The sequence below is a fragment of the Lissotriton vulgaris genome, chromosome 5 (assembly GCF_964263255.1).
Source record: "Lissotriton vulgaris chromosome 5, aLisVul1.2, whole genome shotgun sequence".
NCBI lineage: Eukaryota > Metazoa > Chordata > Amphibia > Caudata > Salamandridae > Lissotriton > Lissotriton vulgaris.
In genome coordinates this window covers 331125813-331131812 of record NC_141693.1, presented here as the reverse complement: position 1 = coordinate 331131812, position 6000 = coordinate 331125813, and positions in this window count along the sequence as shown.

Sequence of the window (6000 nt, the reverse complement as noted above, 5' to 3'; positions counted from 1 at the left end):
TTTTCCACTAAAGCGGCTCTCGTCATCTCCTACCTCCGCGTCTCCCCACCACCGAACCCCAAGTTCTACCCTCACCCTCCCAACCTCTCCCGCCACTGCTTCCAACCAACCTACCCACGACCAGCACAGCCACCTCAACAGCACCACAGTCTCCCTTACTGCCCACCTCCTCCCTTCCCCCTCGGAGCCTCTACGCACCTCAACTTGCACCCTCCCCACCAACAGCCCGCAACCAGTGCCATTTCATGCAATACTTATGATGATTTATAAAAAGTCTCAAATTAACGACACGGCCTTTCACCGACCCCATCAAAAGGGCCTCCCCCACCTTCTCCACAGACTCTTATCACGCTCCAGACCGCCCAACATAGCGGCAGCCTAGAAGGTTAAATCAGGCCCCTGCGGCGCGGGATGGGGCCGGCTGAGGAAGGGGCAAACATTAAGAGCCCCCCAACGCATCACACGGCCAATAAATATTGTGAGAAATTGAACATTCAGGGGCCCCTCATCATAGTCAGCAATGGTTGCAACATTTGCTTTACGCCACAGCCCCTCTTAATACCACCAAAATATCTCTCACCACTGCCCCAGTCTTTGTCACCATCTCCACAGCCTCACTCGTCCTAACCCCATCCCCACCCCACTGTGTCTCAGGGTCAATTTTAAAAGCCTTTGTTCCATTTGGAATTTTGAAGAGCGAAACATACACACACGTCCAGAATCTGACCTCTTGGCGCTATGGACCCCAAATAAGAAACAGGGGGGCCAGCGTCGCAGAAATAAGGGTTTAAGTTTGTTCGGAAATCTGAGTTTACACTTTCCTTCTTAAATTTAGACAAATCCCGACAGCCCCTCCCAGTCTGTGGCTACTTTCAGCCACATTCGCCATTTACCGTACTGCTGCTCAGCTTCAGAGTCAGACAAACTCCGACTCCCGCCGTCCTGACTTTCCCAATTCCTGCATCGTCATCAGTAAAGGTAGCCTCTCTCTCCTCCGCCAATCACAACGATGCAATGGCAGCATTGTGATTGGTGAGCCGTATCGGAGAGGGCCCCACAGCTGGGCCATTTTCTCTACAGAAAAAGGGAGAGTGGGCGGTCCTGGCCGACCAAACAGTCAGTATGCACAACAGTGGGCAAGCCACTCCCCCCCTAAATCTAAGACTTTTCTGTAATATATTTGTCTTTTTCCTGCAGCTAAAGTACCTATGCCTACCTCTTAAATACGCCTATAGGCATCCCAAACAATCCCATTCTTACCCTGATCCTCTAAAAAATTCCTTAGTTTCTCCTTTAAAGTCTCAATCGTCTCAGACTCACATAGGATCGTGTGATCCAGCCTCCATCTCTAACTAGTCGTTCCCTCCCCTACCCTCACACATAACTGGATGGCTGAATGATCTGAAAGGTATTCCACAATATGTTTAACCTCTACAACATCATCCTTAATAACACGGTCCACAAGACAATAATCTATCCGAGACTTATGCTTATATTTTTTATTATAATATGTGAAACCCTTTTACATCTCTATATATCACACAAACCCCACTGCACCATCAATAAACACACTAAATCCAACATCTTGGGGTTAACTGCCGCTCTGCTACTTCGAGATCTATCTAATTTATGGTCCAAAACTGTATTAAAGTCGCCTGCCAAAATGATCTGGCCAGTAAAACCCAAAAGTTCATTAGCTAGTTCATCCAAAGGGCCAGTATCATCCTGGTTAGGACCATAATAGCCAACCAATATACTATTCTGCCCATGAATTTTTAACTTAACAATTAACCATCTTCCTGCAGTACTTAAGGCATTACCTTCTAACAAAATACTTGTACTGTGATTTACTAATACTGCTACACCCTTAGTAACTGCAATCTGCCTCGTATAAATTGCATGTGTGACCCACCACTGTGCCTTAAACATCTCCCTACTCTCCTCCTCCGTCAAATGGGTCTCTTGTAAAATAATAATTTGTGCCGAACAATCCTTCAAATACTGCATTATTCTATCTCTCCTTCTCTTCACCCGACGCCCATTCACAGTCCATGACAAAACTTCCAACTCATTATTACTGTTCCCTGTCATCCTCTAAACACCCAGACACAACACCCCCACACTCTGAAAACAAGCCTGTGAAAACAAGACATCTGAGGTAAGTTTTATGTATTTTTTCCCCACACCCCCTCCCTGAGCAACCTGCTCGCCACCCACCCACCCCTGGAAAACTCTTACCATCTTCCCATGGCAATAAGCCCTATGAGTAACCCCTCGGTGTGCGGCTATCAAAGAGAAACAAAACTATATACCCTTAGTACACAATGAACCATAAATTAAACCACCTCTTATCCTAAACTTTTAGGAAAATAGCTCTAAAGCAGAAAAACCAACCATCCACCCTCCTTCCTCGGGCATAATCGCTTACTCATTCCCCGACTCAACCTGCTCAATAAACTTGTCCACTTCCTCGACAAAGCAAAAAGAATGCATCTTATTGTTTAGCATCACTTTGAAAAGAGCTGGAAACTTTTAATTGAACCGAAGCACCTAAATTTCTTAATGACTCCATTATTTTGCCTAGCTCCTATTGCCTATTAGAAGTTACCACCAACAATTCAGATCTTACTTCAATCCTTACACCGTCTACTTCAAGAGGTTTTTTCTTCAGAGCTTAGGCTAAAATCTTCTCTTTCAGAGTATAAGTAAGAAAATGTACTAGAATTCTCCTAGGTTTGGTTCGATTCATGTTTAACCTAAAAGGGTACCTATGTATCCTCTGAATGTTCCAGGCTATTTCTTCTTCCGTTTATTCCAGCTTGAGCTCTCTTAGCATCTGGACCAAGTATACACACACACACAGTTCTCTAACCTTTCAACTCTGTCTTCCTGCTCTCTCTCCTTAGCCCTAAGCCCCTCAATCTCTTTCCTGTTAACCTGCACTTCTTCTCTTAGATCTCTAACTTCTGCTTCAAGTGCGAGTGTTCCCCCACTCAAATCTCTTAAACTACAGGTCCGCATCGAGACACGCGGCTGATATAGCTAACCTCCTACTCACTAATGAACCAGACATTCTAATGCTGACGGAAACATGGCTAAAGGATTCATCTACACCTATCCTCGACATACTAGTAACCCCTAACTACGACATTACTAGACTGGACAGAAATGATAGGCCGGGTGGAGGGATCGCTTGCATATATCAGAGTAATCTAACAGTGACCAACGCCAATGCCCCCGCACCATCCTCCTGTGAATACCTTTGCTTAAACATCTCTAGTAACTATAAACAAATATCTTCACTACGCACATTCTACCACCCGCCAGGCGATAGCATCACATTCATAGAACAACTCATGGACATTTTAGCTACCAATCGCGGCCAACAAAATATGCAAATATTTCTGGGTGACTTCAACCTGCATTGGGGCGACCAGAACGACTCTTGAGGTCAACAGCCTCAAAGCCTTCCTCTCAGACCTTAATCTTAGCCAAATCTGTAACAGTCCCACACAGGATAAAGGCGCAACCTTCGACTTAGTAATCTCCAAGGCTGACGCCACTCAGCTCGACTCGATCCTCCCCTGTGGTTGGTCTGACCATCACATCATTACATTCCAAGTCTTGGTATCAATTAAAAGACTTTCGACACAACCTTTGAGTACAAAGATCTTTAAGAGAAATCTGAAAAATGTTGGCACCAACCTACTAGCATCCTCTAATCCAAACATCCTAAGTTCCCCGGGAGAACTAGGCGATGTTCAAGGTCTGACCAACCACTACTTCCACTCCATGAATAGCCTACTAGACAAAATAGACCCTCTACAATGGAAAAGAACCACCTTAACAGTCTCAAAACCCAGGTATAATGGTAGTTTAAATGAAGACAGACGCTCACTTAGAGTAATTGAACGACGTTGGAGATCTGCACCCTCAGTTGACCACCTCAAGCTATTAAGAACTACCAGAAACTCCTACTTCAGAAAGATCAAAAGGTCCAAAACTGATTTCTTCAGGAATCAACTAGACCAAGCCAAAAACCGTCCCAAGAAACTATTCGATCTAATCAAAGCCCAAACCAAGGGGTCCATTAGGATGTCGGGCGGTGGCACCACCGCGGTGGTGGCGGGGTGGAAAAACAGCTTTTTCCGCTAGCGAGCAGCGGAACTCACGTCCACCACATTAGGACAGGTAAACATAGGTCATTTCCCGTCCGCCGCAAATCTATGCGCACCGTCATCAAAGTGCACCCGCCACTCGAGACTCACCGCCGTGCCGAATGACGTCTGCCCCGCTCGACAAATTAGAATGGCCCAAACAAGCAGACGCACCGCAGCGAAGACACCGTCCCGCCTGAGCAGGCGGAAACTCGACAGCGGAGCAAGATAGCCGATACCCGGTCCTGACCGCCCTCCATATGCGTCCGGTGATGTTCCTCCTACAACACTATCGCCAGATGGGCCGCTGCGGACGCCGCTGCAGGTACGCTAATACACATATGCAACACACAACACACAGGCCCACACAGGGTTCATTCACCACACAGACACCCTGCTGGGGGACCAACACATCCACGCGGGCGACCACACATCACCCACCTCATAACAAGGCACCCCTCAGCATCCGGAACACACATCGACCGCCAACCAGCAGCAACGTCCCGGTCCCGGTCACGTCACCGCCGCGGTCAACACATGCGCACTATGCAGAAGGCAGGGCCACTCCAAGGCATGGGCAGGGCACAAACACCACAGGAACACACAGCACCCAACCACACAGCAACACACTCCATCAACCCACAGGCCAGCTGCCCATCTCGTGCACTCCCATGCACACCAACGAGCACTGCAACAACAAGCACAATACACACTCCCTGCACCACACAACACACAACCAGGGAGACAGCCACTGCATGAGTGGCGGACAAGAAACACACAACACCACTGCCACACACTCAAGGCTCACAATCCTTGCCAGCACACACACACACACACACAAACAAACATACACCCTGGGTGTAGCCACAAACACAACACACACACAGGGATGCCTCAACCGATGCCTGCACAAGAACAACACACAAACATTACAGGAACACATACTGAACTCCAACAGAAACACACATACCCTGTCAGCCAAACTGGGGAAAATCAATGGGAGAACAGACACAACAGGAGAACACAACAACATCACTCAGGAACAAAGCACACACACCATAACACAAATCACACAAGAAGTGCATCTGGACCAACACACACAGCCACATCAAACCCATCACAGATGCACATGAAACCTCAATCAACAAACACCACAAGACATCAGGGGATGCACATCAGGCAATGCCAAGGCCACAAACACACAGCACCGCATGCACGACAAGCATTGTCTGCATAACAGGCATGATTGACACAACTGCATCACACACCACAAATCAGCACTGCACAAATACAAAACCACACCCAGGAACTGAAGCAATACCACACCCTACATCCACACATCCAACACAACAACTACACATGCACCACTCTGGGATACAAGAGCACAGCCACCTCCACCAGAGCACTGACCAGCACACACAGCTGAAGTGTACATGACCACTACAAAATTATCAATAGCACAAGGACAGCACACATAAACCATTGGGGCAATGTCCAGAGTGGAACAACACTTATGGCTCAAGAACTGCACCACAAAGCACAACCCACATATGAAGTGATGGGGAGGCACACACACATGGAAACCAAGGGGAAAGCTGACATCTAAGTTAAACAGCCTGCATGTCAGTAGCACACATGTAAGGGGTGTCCCACACACAACTAGAGGGACGGAACACCCACAATGGCCAGGCACAAGTGGCACACATAGGCGATGGCCTAAAACCACACACACCATGCCATACAGGAGTGCAAAAACCACCATGTGCCTGCAATGCATGACAATTACAAACACAATGCCAGTGTGGAGCAGCAGGGCCACACAGTTCACACAAAAACACCCAAG